Raw genomic sequence first — 20,587 nt, 5'->3', positions numbered from 1 at the left:
CCGTACCCCTTATACCTTCTAGAAGTCCAATTTCTGCCACAAAACATATTGTTTCTAGAATCCCTACAAAAGTGGCGCCTCTCCCTCTTCTAGAAGCTCTAGAATCTGCAATCGTTTTCCCACTCTTCCTTGGTCTTTGTCGTGGAATCCTAGTCCTTTTTCCCTAGGATTGTGTAAACCTTTTCCCACCTAATTTCTATCACACCCTAATCTGATTTCCCTAGGGTTTAAGCTCTATAAATACAACCCTATGCCGCACCATTCAATTCATCCATTCACTCATTCATTCATTCAAAATTTCAGCCATCAAACACCATAATACACACCACATCACCCTAGTGCCGCAAGGAAGGAAGGAAGGAGAAGAAGACTTGTGCAATCTGCCATCCAAGGAGTGCTGTGCATGCCATTGGAGTGTGGAGTGTTTCTAGGTGTATTCTATCCTTAGTTTTTAGTTCAATGTTTATATTAATTTGGTTTTCAATTATGATGAACATGTGGAACTAATTTCTTTTTAGTTGGAGGTGAATTTGAAGCCATGATTATATGTTTTATATGAATTGATTATATCCAGTTATTGTTTCTTGAGTCTTGAATGTGATTTGCTTATCTAAGTTATCAAAACTTGTTTATGTATGTTGGTTGAGGGTGCACACTTAATTTGCATGCATGAATTTGATATATTCACAAGTAGTGGAGGTTGCTAGTTACAATCGTGTTAAGTAAATCCTTGGTATGAGTCTCATGCGTTTCATAGCGATGATTGCCTTGTCAATGCTTATAATTTTCATAAAACTTAATGACTTTTGATATGTATCTTTATCATGCGTTTCATATATGGAACTTGAGAAAGATAATTTGGTTGCGATGCGTATTCCATCTAATTCAATGAAATAAGGAAAATCTGATGGTTGATTGTGCGATGCAATTAACTTGGGGTGTTGTCATTCATAGTCTAAAGGAATAATAACTGGAAATTGGTTTATATGCATATGTCATGTGTGGAGAAGGACCCTCTAACTAGCCTTTCATCCATTTAATTCACCCAAATTCGTTTTTACAAAGTGTTTTATGCAAAGTTTCTATTTTAAGTTTTAAATTCGTCAAAAACAATCCCCCTTTCATTTAGTCTTGTTATTTGAGTCAAAATCTGTTTTCTTTTAGTCTTTTGAGTTAAGTTAAGTTGTATTTTCGTCAAAATCACTTGTTAGGTCTAGAATTGAGTCTTTTTGAGTGTTTGTTGCTGTTTTAAGTGTTTTAAGTTAGATTTGAGCCTATAGAGTCTAAATTAGTGTTTTTAAGTCTTAATTGTGTTGATTAGCATCCCTAGTTAATCCCCGATCTAGAACGATCCCTACTTGCACATATACTACAATTGTCACAAATAGGGTTTAATTTGTGTGTCAAGTTAATTTTCACATCAAAAAGCAATAAGAAAAGAAAGATAAGTTAGAATATTTTTAGTATCCTCTTTTTTCTCTCTAATCTGCAATCATTTTGTGTAATATTTTGCAACAGCCTCGCTCCTATCCCTATCAAAGGTTATTTCTTTAACTTTTGCCTATTTATAACATCAATTCTAATATATACAATTTATGAAACAATATAACATCACATGACGATGTTGAGACTACACACTAAAAAGCCTTTCTTTTCCTCAGAAGTCAGGAGTAGATTCACAATGTGTCCCATTCAGAAGAGTAGATTAACCATGTCCTACCGGTTGTAAAACTTTTTCATATAACGTGATTGATAAATTTTTCTCACTCTACGTCGTGTTACTATTCTATTCATGTTGTAACACTTTAAGTTTATTTATTAACTTTATAAGTTGGGTCCATCAAATCTCCATCATATTATCGATATTATAGTATGTGTATTAGTAAAGCTAGTTAGCAGTGAGACTACCATAGAAAAAAATTTCTCGAGCAAGCAAAGGTTATGGAATAAAATGTATACAACAATCGAAATTAAAAAAAGTGTAGTATGAGACCAAATCAAACCAAACTGAATGAAACCAACAAATAACTAATTTTATAACCATTACTATTATGTTTAATCATTACAAAATATTTTCTTGTGAGTTATATTTTGGCATTAGACATTTTGTTGTGAGTTATAACCATTACTATTATGTTTAATCACACGCGTTAGTATCAACCTTTAATATATTAGAAAACTAATGAAAAAAATTTCAAAATTTTAAATTTTAACCAAAAACCAAGTAATGATTTTATTTAATGGTTAGACAAAACCCAATACCAAACCAACCCACCCAATAAAGCTGCCCAAGCAAAAAAAATTATTGAGCTTTCGAATTTTCCCTTAATGTCTAAGTCTTGCCCGTTTATTTGGTCTGTTTCCTTTGTATCTTCTTCTCTGTCAAACTCTGGAAATGGCGGAACAATATCTTCTTCTCCATCCAAATATCAAACCCTACCTCAATCATCTTTCAACCACCCAGAGCCACCAAGATGCTCAAACCGCAAACAAACCTTCACCAAATTTGCAAACCCCCTCCCCACAAACTTAAGTTGGAGCATCTCTATCCCTTTCTTTGATATCGCAAAGGTAAGCATTTGCCATCCTTCATCTCTGATTTTATTGTTCAAAGAATTGGAATGAAAAGCTCAATATATTACTCATACATGTTTTTGCTGTGTGGAACTTTGATTTTAGGCTATGGCTTTAGATTGGATGAATAAACAAATGGCGGAGATCTCGAGGTTTGCGGATTCATGAATGATAAGGTAAAAAGAAAAATACCATCCATTCCTTCTTTTGTCGGCGCTGTAGCTTCAGATTTACTTATGACTTTGTCATGTAATCTCTGTGATGTTTGTGGCTGAGAGAATAAATGCAAAGTTATCAGTGCTTCCATGATGTAAATTCATCCTTGCTTATAATGAATCTGTTTGTGGTCTCCATATTTGTGCATCCATGTATTTTATTTATTTTTTTTAATAAATGGGGGATTGTATTTTTTATTTTTTATGAATTGGGAGTGTATGATTTCTCTTTTCCTCTTACGATGATTTATGGTGTGATGACTTGATGGGTCTACCAAATCCAATCAAAACTTGAGCGATGATTTTCAAAAACAATAAATAAAAAATACAATACTCTCTATGATTTCTTTTTACAAGGTGAGATGTTAGTTTTTATCTCAAATTTCAGTCCATTGAAGTTGAAATTGATTGCAAAGTTGTCAAATGCATATTTCAGGCTGTTTGACTCCAACATGCTCATCAGCAACACTACGACAGTGATATGCTTAGATGATTAGCATTCCCCAGACGTGACATGGAGGAAGAAGAAAGGAGTGACAATGCTTGACCCAAGAGCTAACGACTTCGATCTTATGTATAAGCAGATGAAGGCAATCAAGGAAGGGAAGGCTGTTGAGAACCCTATTTACAAGAATGTTTCTGGTCGCTTGGATCCTCCTGAGCTCATCAAGTTCCCCCAAGATTCTTGTCATTGAAGGTTTACATCCAATGTAAGTGCATGTTTACTTAATTACTCATCTTAATCACTTTCATTAACTAATTAATCACTGCTTTATTATTTTTCATCACAACACATTCATGAAATCGTGGACTTGTTCTTAATTAGAATCTTTCTTCTAAAGTGATATTTTTACCCTTAATTCATCTAAACCGATTTGTTAAAATTGCACTTATTATTATTTTTTAGATGAGAATATCCATGCAATTTAGCGAGAGTATAACAAATCTTCTTTTATTTTTTGGATGAGGTACTCATTAATTGATAAATCCACATATCCTAACCTAGTGTTCTTTGTTCAATTCTTAATTGTTTTTATGTATCAGCTGCATGCTGCAATCATTGAACTGGATACCAAGATCAAGAATGATAACTCATTAACCAAAAAATGATGAAGATTATAACTCTAGTTGGCCACTTGCGTTGCATATAATCCCTTTAAAGATGTAGTACGTACATTTATGTACTAAACCGAAATCAACTGGATGCAAACCATGTTTCGGTGCCTCTTTTTTGACTTCTTAGTGTCTCTTGGGTTATGATTTTGATAAAGACTCTGTAAGTTTACATTCATTATGTTGTTCGTAATCATAGGTATACTAGGCTAAATTGGTAGGTTCTTAATGTTCTGGATGTGAAAATTTTTGTTTCTGGGTATTTGAAGTTTTTCATTCCAGTCGGGCGTTATGAGAGCAAAAAAGAAGTTGCCTAAGAGAGAGGAGGTTCTTCGGCGTATCAAGCAGGTGCCTTTTTTGAAGGGATGAGAAGCATGTATATATATAATAACATATGCAAATAAAATTGCAATTTGAACTGCTAAGGTTTAGCCTTCAATCAAAATTACAGATGTGGTGCATCCAAGTTTCAGAAATAGTGTTTTCAGTTTCATAAATAGTCAGTTTTAGAAATAGCGTATCCATTTTTAGTTTCATAAATAGTTAGTTTTCAGAAATAGCGTACTCATTTTCAGTTTCATAAATAGTATACTTGTGTTGAGTTTCATAAATAGTCAGTTTTATAAATAGTGTACCTGTGTTGAGTTTCATAGATAGTCAATTTCAGAAATAGCGTATCCGTGTTGAGTTTCAGATATAGTTAGTTCCAGAAATAGTTTAGTACCCATGTTTAGTTTTAGAAATAGTTATAGCACCAATGTTTAGTTTGAGAAATAGTGTATCCGTGTTGAGTTTCAGAAATAGTTAGTTCCAGAAATAGTTTAGTACCCATGTTTAGTTTTAGAAATAGTTATAGCACCAATGTTCAGTTTGAGAAATAGTTAGTTCCAGGAATAATGATAGTACCTGTGTTCAGTTTCAGAAATAGTTATGTTCAGTTTAAGACATAGTAATAGTACCAATGCTTATTTAAGAAATAATGATAGTACCTGTGTTCAGTTTCAGAAATAATCAATGTTTAGTTTTAGAAATAGTATAGTATCTGTGTTCAGTTTCAGAAATAGCTAATTTAAGTAATAATGAGGGTGGGAGAGAGGGTGTGCTTATGGTTAAGAAATATTCAGTGTTTAGTTTATAAATAGTCTATCTGTGAAATTTATATTAATCTTACTTTGATTCTATAAATATTTCAACAAGCATTTCAACACGATTTTGTTTTTGAATCTTCCTCATCTAAATCCTTCTCAATTCAATTTCTCTAATTTGGTTTACTAGTTTATAAATTAGTAAATAAGCAATTATTCTTTTTCATTTTAGTTCCTTAAATTTCATTTACAAATTTTTATGCACGCCATAAATGTAGTTGAAGCTCCTAAGCCCCATCACCCAAAAATAAAAGACATAACCTAACCCAATTTCCCTATCGAGATTTAATCAATTTAATTTTAATTATATATGATTGTCACTTAGTATTACGGTCTAGTAATATTCCTCTTCATTTGTAAGTGAGAGGTCTTAGGTTCAATTCTCACCAAAAACGAATTTGAACCATATTATTGCTAGACCATTGTGAAGCTTAGCCTTCCCCCCCACCCCTTTAGTGTAAAAATATTGTTTGTTTAAAAAGAATAATAATTATATATGATTAATGTTCTGCAAGTAAAAGAGTATATGGCTATGGGAAATAAATGAGGAATATGTTGAGTGGATTCTAAATTTACTTACTAGAAGATAGCATATAGATGGGAAGGAAGGAAGAACTTCTCACATCACATGCATTCAAACCCAAAACAGACCTTAAGGGGAGGAGATGCAAAGGGAAGCAATTTGTGCCGTGCTAAAAAGTACCTGACAAACCTCTTGCTATACGCCATGCACTTTTCTCTATCGGTGTCAATTTTATTTTCGAGTTTTGTCAGAAATTGGGTGAAATGAAAGAATGTTTGAGTAAGAGAAATGAGTGAAGTTGCTGCCATTGGTTTCTATGGTGTTTGAAACTGAACCAAAATAAACTACGTTATTTATGAAACTGAACTAAAATAGTCTACACGATTTCTAAAAAGGGAAGAAAACACGTAGTTAATGAACCAATTTTTCATATAGAAGTAGTGCAAAAACACATTATTTCTAGAAATGAACTATTTCTTTATTATGAATTTCCAATTTTAACCTTGACGACAAGCCTTTGACCGTTTAATCTCTGCTATGCTCTCTCCCCCGTTTCTTCATGACACGACAACAATCTCCTTTCAAAGGAGAGGAGAGGAGAGGAGAGGATAGGAGAAGAGAGATAGTTGTCTTGTCAACGAACATTCGAATATTGTTATCACTGTTACCTCGGATCCATGCCGGCCCAAAATGAATTGTGGGACCACCACAAAATCATAAAAAAAAAAGTAGAAAACAAATGTTTGATTTTGACCAATAACACAAATTTCTTGGCGAAACCAAACCCAATTACCATATTTATGATCAAGTTATTGTGATACTTGTTGAAAAATTAAAGAGTGTTACTTAATTCAAACCAATAATTAAGAATTATAACCTTAAAAGCACTTTAACAAGAAAAAGAAAAAAAGAAAAAAAAAAACTGTACAGGTGGCGATCAATCCCAAAAAAAAAAAACACATAAACAAGAGGCTAAGGATATGTTTGGCTTTTGAAGCAACCGAGGAAACTGGAACAAGAAGGAAAAAGAGAAACGGTGACAAGGGAACTAGAAGGCTAATGGGATTGGTTGGGTTCTGTCAGGGGCAGTTTTGGAAAAAACATTTACTTTCGATTGGGCTTTAATTCAAGAGTGTTAATAAGCTCACCTCATTGTTCTATTTTCTCACCTATATTTTAATAAAAATCTCAAAAGTATTAATAACATGTTTATAATTTTAGAAAAAGACTTTTAAACCCCTACCCCAATTCTCCCCCATCGTCTCTCTTCGTCCCCGTTTCTCTGTTCCGTTTCATCTCTCTCTTCTTGGCTTTTGCACTGACTACCACGGCCGAAAGCATGTAGGATCAGGAGAAGCACGACAAAGTTGTGGTGGTGGAGTATGAGCAAGAGGAGTGCTCCTCTCCTCTGGAGTAAGTCACTTCTTGTTTGGGGCTTAAATTTCAATTTCCATTGAATTTGAATGGTTGTGGAGATTGAGAGTGTCGTCACAGGGGTATTTAACTTTTTAATTTGTTTTTTTTTATTTTATTTTTTTATTTTTTTGTATTCCCCGAAATTCATTGCTTGATAGTTGCTACAAGTGCAAGTGACTTGTTGCAGTAGTAACTTTTGATTTATTTCTCATAAAGTAGATCTAACACATTCTTGAATAATCATCAATGAATGTGAGGAAATACCTGTTTCCACTCATGGTTGGAACCTGCATAGGTCCACAAACATTAGAATGCACCAATTCGAGTCGTTCTTGTACTCTCTAAGTAGTCCCCTTAGGAAATGACTCCCGGTGATGCTTCCCAAATACACACCCTTAGCACACATCCTCACTATCTTGGATCTTAGGCAACCCCAACACCATTCTTTGATTCTGCAATAGCTTAAGACTCCTGAAATTTAAGTGACCAAATCTCTTATGCCACATCTTTGCACATTCTTGCACACTTGTACTCAATGCAAGCTTCTTATTTGTACCAAAGATCAAAGAAAAACCTCTATTTCCATTCTGTTTCACACTAACCACCAGATTACTTAGAGACTTGCCATCAAACACATCCAATCTATAGTCTCTAAACAGAAGAAAATAACCATGCTCAGTCATCTGGCCTACACTAAGCAAGTTCTCTGTGAGATCAGGTATAAACATCATTTCCCTTATATATCTCATGCCCTTCATTGTCTCAATAATCAGTGTTCCCTTTCCTGAGCATCAACCAAAACTCCAATGCCTACTTGGACTTTGGCTTTCACATTTATATCAATATCAACTTACTACATCCACTATCTATGTACCACACATCATTTACCTTCTTCACTTCACTAAAGTGACTAGCATAAAACAGATTACCAGTTTCTTCTACCAAATGAGCAAAATTTACTTGTTGCACAACCTTGTTCGTATTGCAGTACCTTGCAATATGACCAATTTTGTTGCACTTGTGACACTTGACTTTGTTCTTAACCCAGCATTCCCCATAATGAAGTCTATCACAGAATTTACACTTATCCCCAATATTGTTTGCATCATTTTTCATAGGAACAACAACCTTATTACTCCAATTAGCCTTATTACTCCACTGTTTTCCTTTGACTTAAAATTCTTCTGATATTTACCATTGTTAGCTTGACCATTAAACCTATTTGGTCTAGATGCAATGTTCAAGCTAGTAAATGCCCTCTCTGTGCTACTCTCTCCATGCCTATCAATTCTTTGCTCATAACCTTTTAGAATAGCAACCACATCCTAAGCATCTATGGTATCCAGATCCTTAGTATTTTCTATCATAGATGCAATACTATCATAAGATTTAGGCAAACTAATTAACAGTTTCTGCACTATTCTTTGATTACTTAGATCTTCACCATAGCTTCTCATTTGGTTAATCAGATCAAACAATTTAGCAATATACATAGAGAGTGATTCATCTTCATTTATACGAGTATACTCAAAATCTCGCCTAGGACCTTGAAGTTTCACAGATCTTACTTGTTTATCGCCAACAAATTCTTATTTCAGAATATCGTAGGAGCCTTTGTACTTTCTTGAGTTGCGATCCTCGGAAAAATTTAATCTAAAACAGCACCTTGAATGATTCCAAGTGCTCTAGCATCCTTGACTACATTTTCTCGCAACAGCTTATTCTTCTCTATGTGCTCCTTCTTATTCTTCATCAAAGTATCAAAATCCTTTTCAACTAGATTCCACAATTTGTGTGAACGGAAAATAGTTTTCATTTTGATTTGCTAGAAATCAAAATTCTCGCCATTGAAGATTAACGCTCTGAGTTCTCCTCCTCCAGATCCAGCCATGTTAGATTATATCACATATACAAACTCAAATCACTACAATGAGCTTTTGTTGTGAATCCAAGCTTGATCCTCCACAAATACGACGCCCAGAAATTCAAACTCAACCTGAGCATATGAGCTCATACAAGACATATAACCGTTAGAGAGAAGAGAAAGAGTGGTATACTTAAGTTTCAATCTCAGCCATTCATCATATAGTACACTGAGATTAGAACACTTGTCACTCATCAAGCCTTATGAGACTTAACTAGCTAATTACATTTTAATCAGATAAGCTCAACCAATGAGCTGAAGCATTACACTAATAAAAAAAAATGTAATCTTCTCCACATCAGTTCATCAATTTACACATGAACATGAAAATGAATCATAAGAACAGGTGGGATCAATGGTCCTATTCAACCTACCACTAGAACAAGGATAGAGATTTGCTTGAGATCTTTGGGTCCATGAAGCCATTAATGACCTTTCTAACTTGAAAATATACGGGTCCATCTCGCAACTACATTTTCCATCATAGACAAACTACAGCTTGAGTTGTCTTTAATAATATGTTTTTGTTTATAACAAACCTTTATCTTTATTTAAGGAGGAACCTGTAAACATGAAAATTCTGTAACAAATGAAACGATAACACGTGTTCAAAGTAGATTTGTATTGATGAATTTGTAGGTTACAATCTTTGTTTACAACTTTTCCTCTGATTTAGTCTTCAAATTTGATGTAGATGTGTGATTGTTGATCCAAGGGTCGCGATGACTTGATTTCGGATGAACAGTTGAACCATTGATTCAAGTTTTGAGCTTGAAAACAACGCGTGGATGATCTTCACCTCAAGGGTTCGGCAAAAGTAGTGCTTGATGCGGGATTTCATTACTTCAAGGGTCTTGACAACTTGATCTTGAAATGAACTTTGTTACAAGTTTATAAGCTTGCAACAAAGTCTTGAAGGAATCGGCACGAGTGCTTTTTGATTCTTCAAGGGAGTGCTTCAGCTTTGGTCGAAAGAAAGCTTCGGCTTTGGTTGAATGTTCTTCAAAGAGCTTTGGCAGCGTATTAGTTTTTAAAGGTTTGGCAGAGATTCTTCTGTGTAGAGATTTTTCGACCCTTATGCTTATGGGAAGACCTTGTATTTATAGACTTCTCAAGGCTTGCCTTTAGGATGATTTTAGGCATGTTTTGTGCCTTCATTTCAGCCACTTTACTCCCTTGGCAGAATTGCCTATTTTGTGAGCAATCTTCAATTCTTACTTGTTTTATGAAGATGCTTTAGCTTTCTTTCTAGTTTTAGGATCAATTTGGATTCCCTAGCTGAATTTAAGGGGGATTCTCCCTTATTGCCAAATTTTGGGGAAGTTTTATACTTCCTTTGCTTGTCTTGTGCCACATGTCATTGATGACTTGTCCATTTGTGATGAGTCATATACCACGTGGAGCTTTACGCTGCATCATTTTAATACAACGAAATTTAAATGTCTATGGAACCATTTCTAACAGAAAAGTGGATCAATATTCTTAGTTTTTGAGGCTAAAACCCGCATTTAGACATTGTAGTCTACGTACAATTCCACTAATGTAGGTTAATAGAAGTTGATGAATGTCGTGGAATTGGAACACGTTCAAGTTTTAGCTTTTTGTTACCTTATATGGAAGTGCAATGTTGAGTTGGTCACATTTTCCTCTACTCACATTGAAAACATGATTTTATTGTAAAAATGTGGTTTTAAATCATCTGACTACATACATTTATGAGTGGTGAACAGTGCATGGTTAGTGGTGTATAACTAACTAAAATGGCCAATTTCAAATGCAGCAGAGCTTCTGTTGTATTTGCCTTTTATTCGGGCAGGAATTTCACTGGGAAAGGTCCCTGGCTCGAGCACACAGCTCCCCAAGGAGTTGTCACTTTGTTTCGTTATCGAGCTCATTCTTGCTAAGAGGCTGCAAGAGGAGAACAAAGTTAGTTCTGAAAGGTGCCTTTGTAGGGCCTTAGGTGTAGGCCTTGAGGCTCACAATCAAAACTAGCTAAGTACTTAGGCGTGCCACTGCCATCGCAGTATGGCAGATGTAGAACAAGTGTGTTTAAGTTGATTTTTTGTGCCCTAAGTTATTCTGACTTCTTGTTATCAAAGGATTGTTGTAGATGGGTTAAGTCTACATTAAGTTCTTTTCTGTTCCTTGAGACAAAGGACTTTTAGTTTATTATCTTGTATGCTTTAAAGGGTGAAAGTCCAGATCTGGCTTAAGCCATCGGTCTAATTCCCATTCATCTTTTATGATAGTAAAACCACTAAGTGAACCAGATTTGAGGACCAATGAAGCTTCTGATCACCAAAAGACTGGAAATAACTTGAATATATACTGTAGAATGCATCATAATACTAGATCTACTAATGGAAAGATGAAACAAAGAGAGTCGGGCAAGATTTCACCTTGTCGGGCAAGGTAGAACATCTTACAGTCTCTTCTCTTTGTGATTACAAAGGGTTGTGTGTTTGGAATGGATGGATGGTAAACAAGTTTACACGAGAGAATTGATACTACGTTACTAGGGGTGATAACAGAGCTTTAAACTAGACAAAAGATGGTTTTTGTAAGGAATGATCCTGAAAAGGATTAAGATATGGGCTGATTACAACTTTTAGATGCAAATCTAGCTTGAGAGCAGAGTTTGTATGTTTGTTTGTTTGATTGGTTAAGTGTCCTTGTCTCTGGACCTTATTTTCTCTTTTATAGGCAATGATCTTGGCTGTTGTAAGCTTTGCCCGAAAGCACTTCAGTAAGTCATCACATTTTTTACATGTTTTGCGATTCAGAAAATGCTTTTGGGTTGAGAGTAGGTTGATTTCCAGCGGTTGTCACTTTCTTTGTAAGCACCTAACCTTTGCATTAACGAGAGGCCGTCATATTGTCCTTGAGATGGATGGATGGGCTTAGTGTTGGCCCTCGGGCAAGTCTCATTTCTCTAGTTCTTTTGGGCTTTCTTTCCTTTAAGTCCAAAGCCTAAATAGTAACCTAAACAGTGCCCTCGTCAATCATTGTCGAGCCTGCAACTCAAGGCGTAAATAATGATTGAATAGCCGCCACTGTCGCACGCCCTTGCTCGGAACTTAAGCCATTTTAATGCAACCGTTTGTTTGCCTGAAACCCTTTGTACTTCCCCACAAACACTACTGTTACTCAACCATTCCACTATATAATCTTTACTTGATCTCTTTGGATATCCTAGCCATTTCAAGCCTCTGGATTTTTCACAACTCCTTAGAACTCCCATAGTTCAAATTCTTCGGGAATTCTTCTTGTTCTTCAACTCTTCTCCCTTGGCTCCAAATTTCTAATGGTACCCATAATGGCTTGGGTTTAATTTCCCTGCGAGACTAGTGAGGGGATTTCTACCATGAACCACCTTCTTAACGACCTTCCTTGTCCTCGAGTAGGCCTTCACATTGAACTCTTCTTCAAAGAGGGAGAAGTGCATTCCTTGGGACTGGCATGGACTTCTTAGGTCTCAATTTCTGTTGGAAACAACATTCATAAGGAGAAATCATCTTTTATAATATCTTCAGAAAGACGCACTACTTCTGGCTTTCATTTCAGGATTTCTGTGGTCTTGAGGAGTAACCAAGTAGCCTTAATCGCACCGGCAACTTTTGCTTTCTTGATCACTTTATTATCATAAGTGTATGCTTTAGGATCAACTATCATGACTCTGCCGGCCAAAACAACTCAGTCCAGTAGATTGGAAGAATTTAAGACAACAAACAGAAGTTGGATGTACTATAATATATTTAGGAAATATTAGTAATGTTTAGGAAGAGTTGGGCAAAATGTAGACCCACCATTCTAGGATAGCTGCCTTAGTTAAGGATGTAAAACTCATTGAGCCAAGTCTGATGTAATTCTCAACGTTTACTGAAATGAAAAATGACTTTTTTAATTTACTTTGGCTTGCCTTCTTTTCTTAAGATCTAAATTCGATGAGCCCAAAACTGCCTTTAAATTTCATGTAATGCTTACCCTTCTTCAATGTAACAGTCTCTAACATCCCACAAGGTTGGGTGATATTTCTTTAAAAACTTAGCATTAATTAGATGCCTTTGCAAACTCCCTTCCAAATCTGCCACATAATATCCCCTTTTGTCAAGTACTTGGTTGATAATGAAAGGACCCTCCCAAGTTGGACTCCACTTCCCAAAGCCTCTAACTTGAGCCCCCAAAGGCAGAATGACCTTCCATACTAATTCTTATTTCCCGAAGTTCTTCAACTTCACCTTCTTATTGTATGCTCGGGCAACAACTTTCTTCCCCTTTTGAATTTTATCTAGGGTTTCAATTTGGGCTATATCAAGATCTTCAACTCCTTGACACATAGCCTAAATGTACTATTAGCTGTGTAGCCCGACTTGATTATGAATCCTGATAGAACTTACATTAATTTCCATGGGGATGACAGCATCTTGCCTGAAGGTTAGGGCATACGAAGTAGTTCCAGTTGCTGCCTTCTTAGAAGTTCTGTTAGCCCATAAAGTGTCTCCTAACTTCTCATGCCACTTTTTTGGACTATCTGTCACCATCTTCTTAATAATGTTCACCAAGACTTTGTTGCTAGCTTCTGCTTGACCATTTGACTGTGGGTAATAAGGACTAGATTGGATCATCTTAATCTTGAACTTACTTACAAATTCTTTTACCTCTTTTGAAATAAAAGACGGCCCGCGGTCTGTAACAATTGTCTCGGGCACCCCATATCTATGTAAGATCTTGGTTTCAATGAATTTCTTGACCGAAGTTGAGGCTATGGTCATCACTGTTGAAGCTTCCACCCATTTGGTGAAGTAGTCCGTTGCCACAATTAAGAATGTGTGCCATTTGCTAAAAGCTGGATGAATTTGCCCAATGAAGTCTATCGCCTATCCTTTGAAAGGCCAAGGTTTGACCACCAGGTTTAACGGTACTAAGGGTACATCTTGGAGAGGTCTATGTCTTTGGCATTCTTCACACCTTTGGGCATAAACTTTGCAATCCTTCTCCATCTCGGGCCAGAAATAACCATACATCCTAAGTAGCCACCTCATCTTGGTTCTTGGCTGATGTGCTCCACAGACCCTTTCGTGTACTTCGGCCATTACCCTCATTGATTCCTCTTGGCCTAAGCACTTCAACATTAGTCGATCTGGAGTTCTTCTTAGTAGATTTTCCTTCCACAAAACGTACTTAGTTGCTTGTTGTCTATTCTTCTTACTTGTGGGGAATAAGGACCTTTTAAATACTGAAGAATATGTGCCTTCAGATCTTCAACCTTCATTTCTTTAAACATCACATTTAGGCTGAATATTTTTTCAAAGATAGAAGAGAGATTTCTTTTTTGGACCTCTACATCTCTTTCATACATTCTTTCTTGGATCTGCGCTGCAGAAGCCAATTGTGTCATCTCATTGGCGATTGCATTCGATCCTCTGGGGATATAGTTGGCCGATATCTTAGTGCCCCAATAGCTTAATAGTTTTGTAGATACCAAATAGTAACCTCCCATGGTGGTGTGTCTATATTTGTACTCTCCATTTAGTTTATTGATCACCAACTCTGAATCACCGAATACTTCAACTTCAGCTGTCCCCAACTCTATCAAGATCTCCAGGCCAATTATCAGTGCCTCGTACTTGATGTGAGAATTACTTGACACTCAAATTAAACCCTCGTTTGACAATTGTAGTAGAATGGATAAGTGAGGGATCGTTCTAGACCGGGGATTAGGAGGGCTTGTTAATCACTTGGATTTTGACTCAAAAACGTAAAAACAATATAAAACACTAAACTAGACTCAAAGAATGTGAAACTAAACGTTAAAACATTAAGACAAACCAAAAGACTCAAAATTCTTTAAAAACACAAACTAAATTGATTTCTAACTAATTTGACAATAAAGTAAAGGGGGGATTGTGTTTGGACGAGATTAAATTAAATGGACAAATTGTAATTAAAGGCAAAACGTAAATATGAATGAGATGAAAATATGGATGATGGAATAGCCAAGGGGTTCTTCTCCACACATGTTACACTTGCATACAAGATTGATTCTCAGTTGGTCTTTCGATAAATTATGATTTCTCAACACCCCGGGTTAATTAGGTCCGCTTAAATTAACCGTCAAGTTTTCCTTAAGTTAATGAATTGGATGACATCATACGACAACCCAAAGCATTCTTCAAAAGTTCCTTACATGACATCATAATAAAGATAGAATCAAAGATCATTACGTTCAATGAAAACTATAAGTGTTGACGAGGCATTCGTTACTATGATTGCATGAAACTTATGCCAAGAATTTATTTAACGCGATTGTTTATAAGCAACCTCCACTACTTGTGAATATAAGTTCATAACGATTAGGTGAAACTCACTTATATTCTAGCGTCATATTCATGCATGAAAATTAAGCGTGCATTCTCAATAAACATACATAAATAAGTTATCAATCAAACGGTTAAACAAATTGAATCCACAACTTATGAAATTCCAACGAAAGTTAATCAATTCATATTGCAAACATAAACATAGTTTCGAATCACCCCCTAGCTAAAGGGGGTTTAGTTCCTCATAACTTTGAAATCAAAGAAACACCTAAACATTCCAACAACTCAAACTTGAATTGTATGAACGTTTAGGCACTCTTCTCTTCCATTCCTCATATTACAAAACAAGGAGAATTGAATTTAAACATTGAAATCAAAGAAACGCGTAAACATTCCAACAACTCAAACGTGAATTGTATGAACGTTTAGGCCCTCTTATCTTCCTCTTTATTGTGGCACAAGGACTAAGGGATGTTGTTGGTGTGTTGAATGGATTGGGGGATTATGGAAATGGATGAGGAGTGGTGGAGAAAATGGAGAGAAACTCACGGCTAGGGAGAAGATGGAAGTGTTTGTGGTGTGTTGTGTATGAAATGAGATGATTTTTGAATGAATGAATGCAAGGGTATTTATAGGAGGAGTGGAGATGTATATGGCTATTTGTTTAAGGTGTTTGTGGCTACAATGATGAAGAATTGCATGTGGAAATAAAAGGGAAAATGTGGTGAAATGATGAAGTAGGAAGGTGGAAATGCATGTGAGATGTTGGAATAAAGAATGAATGGTGGAATGATGAAGAGTTGCATAAAGAATGCATGTAGGGTTAGCTAGGTTGTGTGATGATGAGTGTATGTGGAATAAAGAATGAATGGTGGTGTAATGATGAAGTGAATGCATGTGGAATTAAAGAGGGAGAATGTGATGAAATGATGAAGTAGGAAGGTGGAAATGCATGTGAGATGTTGGAAAGGAATTGGGTTAAAGAATGGGAGTGCATGTGCAAGGTTGTTGTTGTGATAAGTGATAAGTGATAGGTGTATGGTTATGATAAGGAGATGAATGAATGATATGTTAAGTGATAAATGAATGATATGTGGTGATGATAAGTGATGATAGGTGGTTTTGATAAGTGATAAGTGAATGGAAGTGAATGACATGATAAGTAAATGATATGTGGTGAGTGATAAGTGAATGGAAGTGATAATAAGGCTATTTTAAAAGGCTAGGGTTTAAGTACATAGAATGGGTCTAAAATAGGTTGGTTTGCATGGCATAATATGTTTGATTGGGCTAGAGGTTTTCCATGGCTCAAAGGATTTGTTTGATTGGGCTAGGCCCTTTGTTTGATGTCCCCAAAGAGCATACAAGGCTTCAATTTCGTCCATCCTCTTTGCTCCATGATTAAGCTATCCAATCCATGCCCAAAAGTGCCCCAAATAGCCTCAAAATGCACTTTCTTGCTCCCTAAGCCCTTAGAACCTGAAAACACACAAAAGAAGCATAAAGGACTAAAATAACTATGAATTACCAACATAGATGCACGAAAACAAGCTAAGTAAGTCGCCTAATTATGCTCCTATCAAATACCCCCACACTTATCTTTTGCTAGTCCTCGAGCAAAACAGAAAGAAAAAAAAAACAAAACGAAACGAAACAAAACAAGTAAAACACAACCTAAACCTTCCAACAACCGTCTTAGGGATTTCCAATGCACATGACATGTTAGAAATCATCATTCTCACAGATTTTAGTCATCTTCACACTTAAGTACATTCTTAATCATAGTCACCATATACTAGTTCACAATTAAGCATTTAAAACCATGTTTTGAATGTAGTAACATGCCTTAGAGAATTTGCTCAATTCCTTACAAGATATGCACTCGATTTTCACTCAGAATTTCTAACTACACACCCTAATCTAGTCATATGTGAGAAGATTGATGTAAACATGAAAACGAACACTCACATATATGTATCACAAAGAACGCAATTTCTGGAGTTAATAAGCATGTTTAGATATGATCTCATGAATGGAATGCTACTACTTAGACGCGAGAACCAGTGACACCATATGCTCATACCAAATTCAAACTCCACAATTGAAATACATAACACTCAAGATTGAAGTCACGGGTTGTAATGGGGCTTGGGGCGTGTGGATAACAAAGAAGGGATATGGAAAACAACGGTTCTTAAAGAAATAGTGAGCAAGGCAATTGAATCAACTTAGAATTCACTTTTGAATGAAAACTCAACTTTGGAACAAAAAGGGAGACAATTTAGGGCCATAATTGGTGTTTTGAGCCCTTACTTCAATCACTCATTCTTTCATTTTTTTCAAGATTTTTTTTTTTTTTTTTTTTTTTTTTTTTTTTTTTTTTTTTTGTTTTTCTTTTCTTTTGAAACTCAAAACATACTTAAGAACAAGCATTCCTTCTCCCACACTCATTTTCTTGCATAATGTAACTCAAAAGGAATTCATTTAAGTCATGCTCACTATCTTCTAAGAACAAAGGTGTGGATTGTCCTAAACTAGGCTAGGTGAGGATAATGTGGTTTGACAAAGAATAAAGGCTAAACAAAGCTCAACGGGGGTAAAACTTACAACATATACGAAATATGGGAAGTGAGGTTATTTGGCTATGGTGGCAATTACACAACTTCATCTTGAATATGTTATGTAAATCAATAACATGCTTTGAATGAAATGGGCATGAGTTCTAGCATTTGGAACTATATGATGAAACGCCTTCTAAGTAGTAACCAAGCAAATAATAATGAGATCATGCAACAACTTTAGAAAACAAGAAATCACAGATTATACTCTCCAAAGAACGTTATAGGCTCAAGTTTTTCAGGGTTGTAGCGTTTGTTTGAGTTCCTTCCTTCAAGCATGTTACAAAAACGAATTTTTCTTTTATGATTGCATGTGAATTCATACGTTATAACCATAACCAAGCATATACCAAGAGTAAATCAAACTTTTCTCCATGTTTATAACTTTTTTTTGAACAGTCATGCAATTAGAAACCAAATCCTTATCATTGTGTTGGAAGGTGACCTACGACACAAAAACGACTCAAAACACTCTTTTTAGGCTTTTCAAAACATGTTTTTCAAATTTTTATGTGATTTTTGAATTTTTAAGTCAAAACACACTAAACACACTTAAAAACAGCAAGAAACAACATTTGAAGTTATGGTGGATAAAACCCTACGAATTTGCATCAAAACACTTTAGTATCTCCCCCACACTTAAATCAAACATTGTCCTCAATGTTAAAAACCACACTAAACACAAACAAACATATAAACAGCAATTAAACATACTAAACATGGCAGAATGTATCTAACAAAGAGAAGAGTTTAGAGATGCAAATCTGGTTATGGAGTGTTCGTTCCATCTTCTCCTTGGTGATTGCAGTGAGGCTTCATCTTGAGTTTCCACAGGCTTACTCTTGAACTGCCCTGCTCCCATCGTTGATTTTCCTTTGTGCTACTCTTGAACTGGGCAGCAGGCTTCCTTTGGTCTCCCCCGAAGGTCTGAGCTTCCTCCTCTTATCTGTTTCTTTGTTCAATCTCTCCAATTCGTATTGAAGAGGGTTAGAGGATAGCTCAGCAAAGCTAGGTAAGCAACCAGGGAATAGAGTCTAGATAGACTCCAAGTACCGGCTGATTGCTTCTTTCACTTTGCCATGCAAGTAATAACAAAGACAAAGGAAAAGACAGGGAAAGAGCATGATATGAGATACTTTTGCTTTTGACCTTGATGATATGAGATACCTTTGCTTTTGAAGAAGCGGTGAATGAATCAGCACATGTATTTGTTGTGCTGCTTCCTCCTGGGTCATCTGTACTCCAGGCATCTGGTATCATCTTTAGGGAAGAAGAAAAAATTGAGTGATTCGAAAGGCTTTGCTGGGAGTGCGCCTTCAGAGGTGAGGAAGAGTCGGGCATTTTCTTCAGGTTTGCCTTGCCATAAAAGATGAAAGTCGACAAATATAGGGATTTCCCAATAGCAAGTGGTGGTACTGTTCTTTTACCCTTGTCGACAAACGTTTTGATCCCGCAAATCCAGCTTTTTGAAATAGTGACGACTCTTCGATCTTTGAAGACGCCTCTTCGATTTCTGAGCAGGCGCTTTCTGAAAAGCAGAGAAAGCGTCGCCGAACTTTGCGCTTGTCGGCTAAAGACGTGTAGTTGTGATGGTGGCCTCCACGTGTCGAACGCGTTTTCTGAAAAAGCCGAGGGAGCGTCGCCGAACTTTACGCCTCAAATTCCGGCTTTTTGAATCGGTGGACGCGTTGCCTTGGCTTTTTATAGAGCTATCGATCACTGCCAACTTACATACTTTGAAGATTTCCCATTCTTGATACTCGTCTCCGGCCCTTTTGAAAATTTACTCCGTCCACCCCTTCTCTTTGAACACTTTTGAAAAATGGCAAACCCATCGAACCTTAGCTTAGAATTGAGTCTCCGCAGTGATACGGGCGTGCCGCGTCAAGGTAACGTATGGCGCCCTTCTTTCTTTTCTTCTAACGGTCCTCTTACAGGTGAAGACTCTGTGATGCAGGACGCCACAACAGCTACGATAGTAGCTCGGAACCTCCTCACTCCCAGAGATAGTCAGCTGCTTTCAGGACGGTCCGATGAGTTGGCCGTTCAAGAGTCCCTGGCTCTCAGCGTTCAGTGCGCTGGTTCTGTGTCAAACATGGGCCAACGCCTCCTTGCTCGCTCCCGTCAGGTTGAATCTTTGATGGCGGAGGTGGAGAACCTGAAACAAGAGATCAAACAACTTAAGTACGAGAATAGAACTTTGCATGTGCTTGCCAATAACTATTCGTCGGGCATGAAGAGGAAGCTTGATGAGATGCAAGAATCTCAAGGTCGGATGCAAAGTGATCGTCAACGGCTTGCGTCTTTCTTCCAGGGGCACCTTTTTCCTGGGTCATCCAGCGTTCCGCCAAGTATTGGGGCCTGGAATGCTCTATCTCCGATACCTATCGCTCCCATGCCTCTCGCTCCGATGCCTCCTACTTCGATGCCTCCTGCTTCGATGACTTCCGCTTCTAGAGTTTTGCCTCGTGGTGGGTCTTCACGCAAACAAAAACAAAAACAACCTTTGTGAAGCTCCATTTGTTAGATACATTTGTAATTTCTCGAAAATTAATGAAAAAGCTTTGTTTTATTCACTGTATTGGGTTGCCTCCCAAGTAGCGCTTTCTTTAACGTCTTGCAGCCGGACGAAGAACACAATCATGCCTTAATGGAACCCACGGCATGGAGTTGATCATTGAATGGATGATGATACTTGAAATGTTCCGGCAATGGTTGAATTTCAAGAGTGGGTGCCCT

General features: G+C 36.6%; 1 long non-coding RNA gene across 1 annotated transcript; it reads left to right on the top strand.

Moving 5' to 3' along the window:
- Positions 1 to 2,209: 2,209 nt before the first annotated feature.
- LOC125468957 lies at positions 2,210 to 4,388 on the top strand. The gene is made up of 4 exons (XR_007251301.1): positions 2,210 to 2,571; positions 2,680 to 2,750; positions 3,226 to 3,499; positions 3,834 to 4,388. It is a non-coding gene; the product is annotated as an uncharacterized LOC125468957 (long non-coding RNA).
- Positions 4,389 to 20,587: the final 16,199 nt, after the last annotated feature.

The sequence above is a fragment of a genome, unplaced genomic scaffold (genome assembly GCF_019419815.1).
Source record: "Pyrus x bretschneideri cultivar Hongxiangsu unplaced genomic scaffold, Pyrus_bretschneideri_v1 Contig4, whole genome shotgun sequence".
Taxonomy (NCBI): domain Eukaryota; kingdom Viridiplantae; phylum Streptophyta; class Magnoliopsida; order Rosales; family Rosaceae; genus Pyrus; species Pyrus x bretschneideri.
The sequence above is the reverse complement of the archived record's forward strand: the minus strand, read 5'-3'. Positions and strand labels throughout refer to the sequence as shown.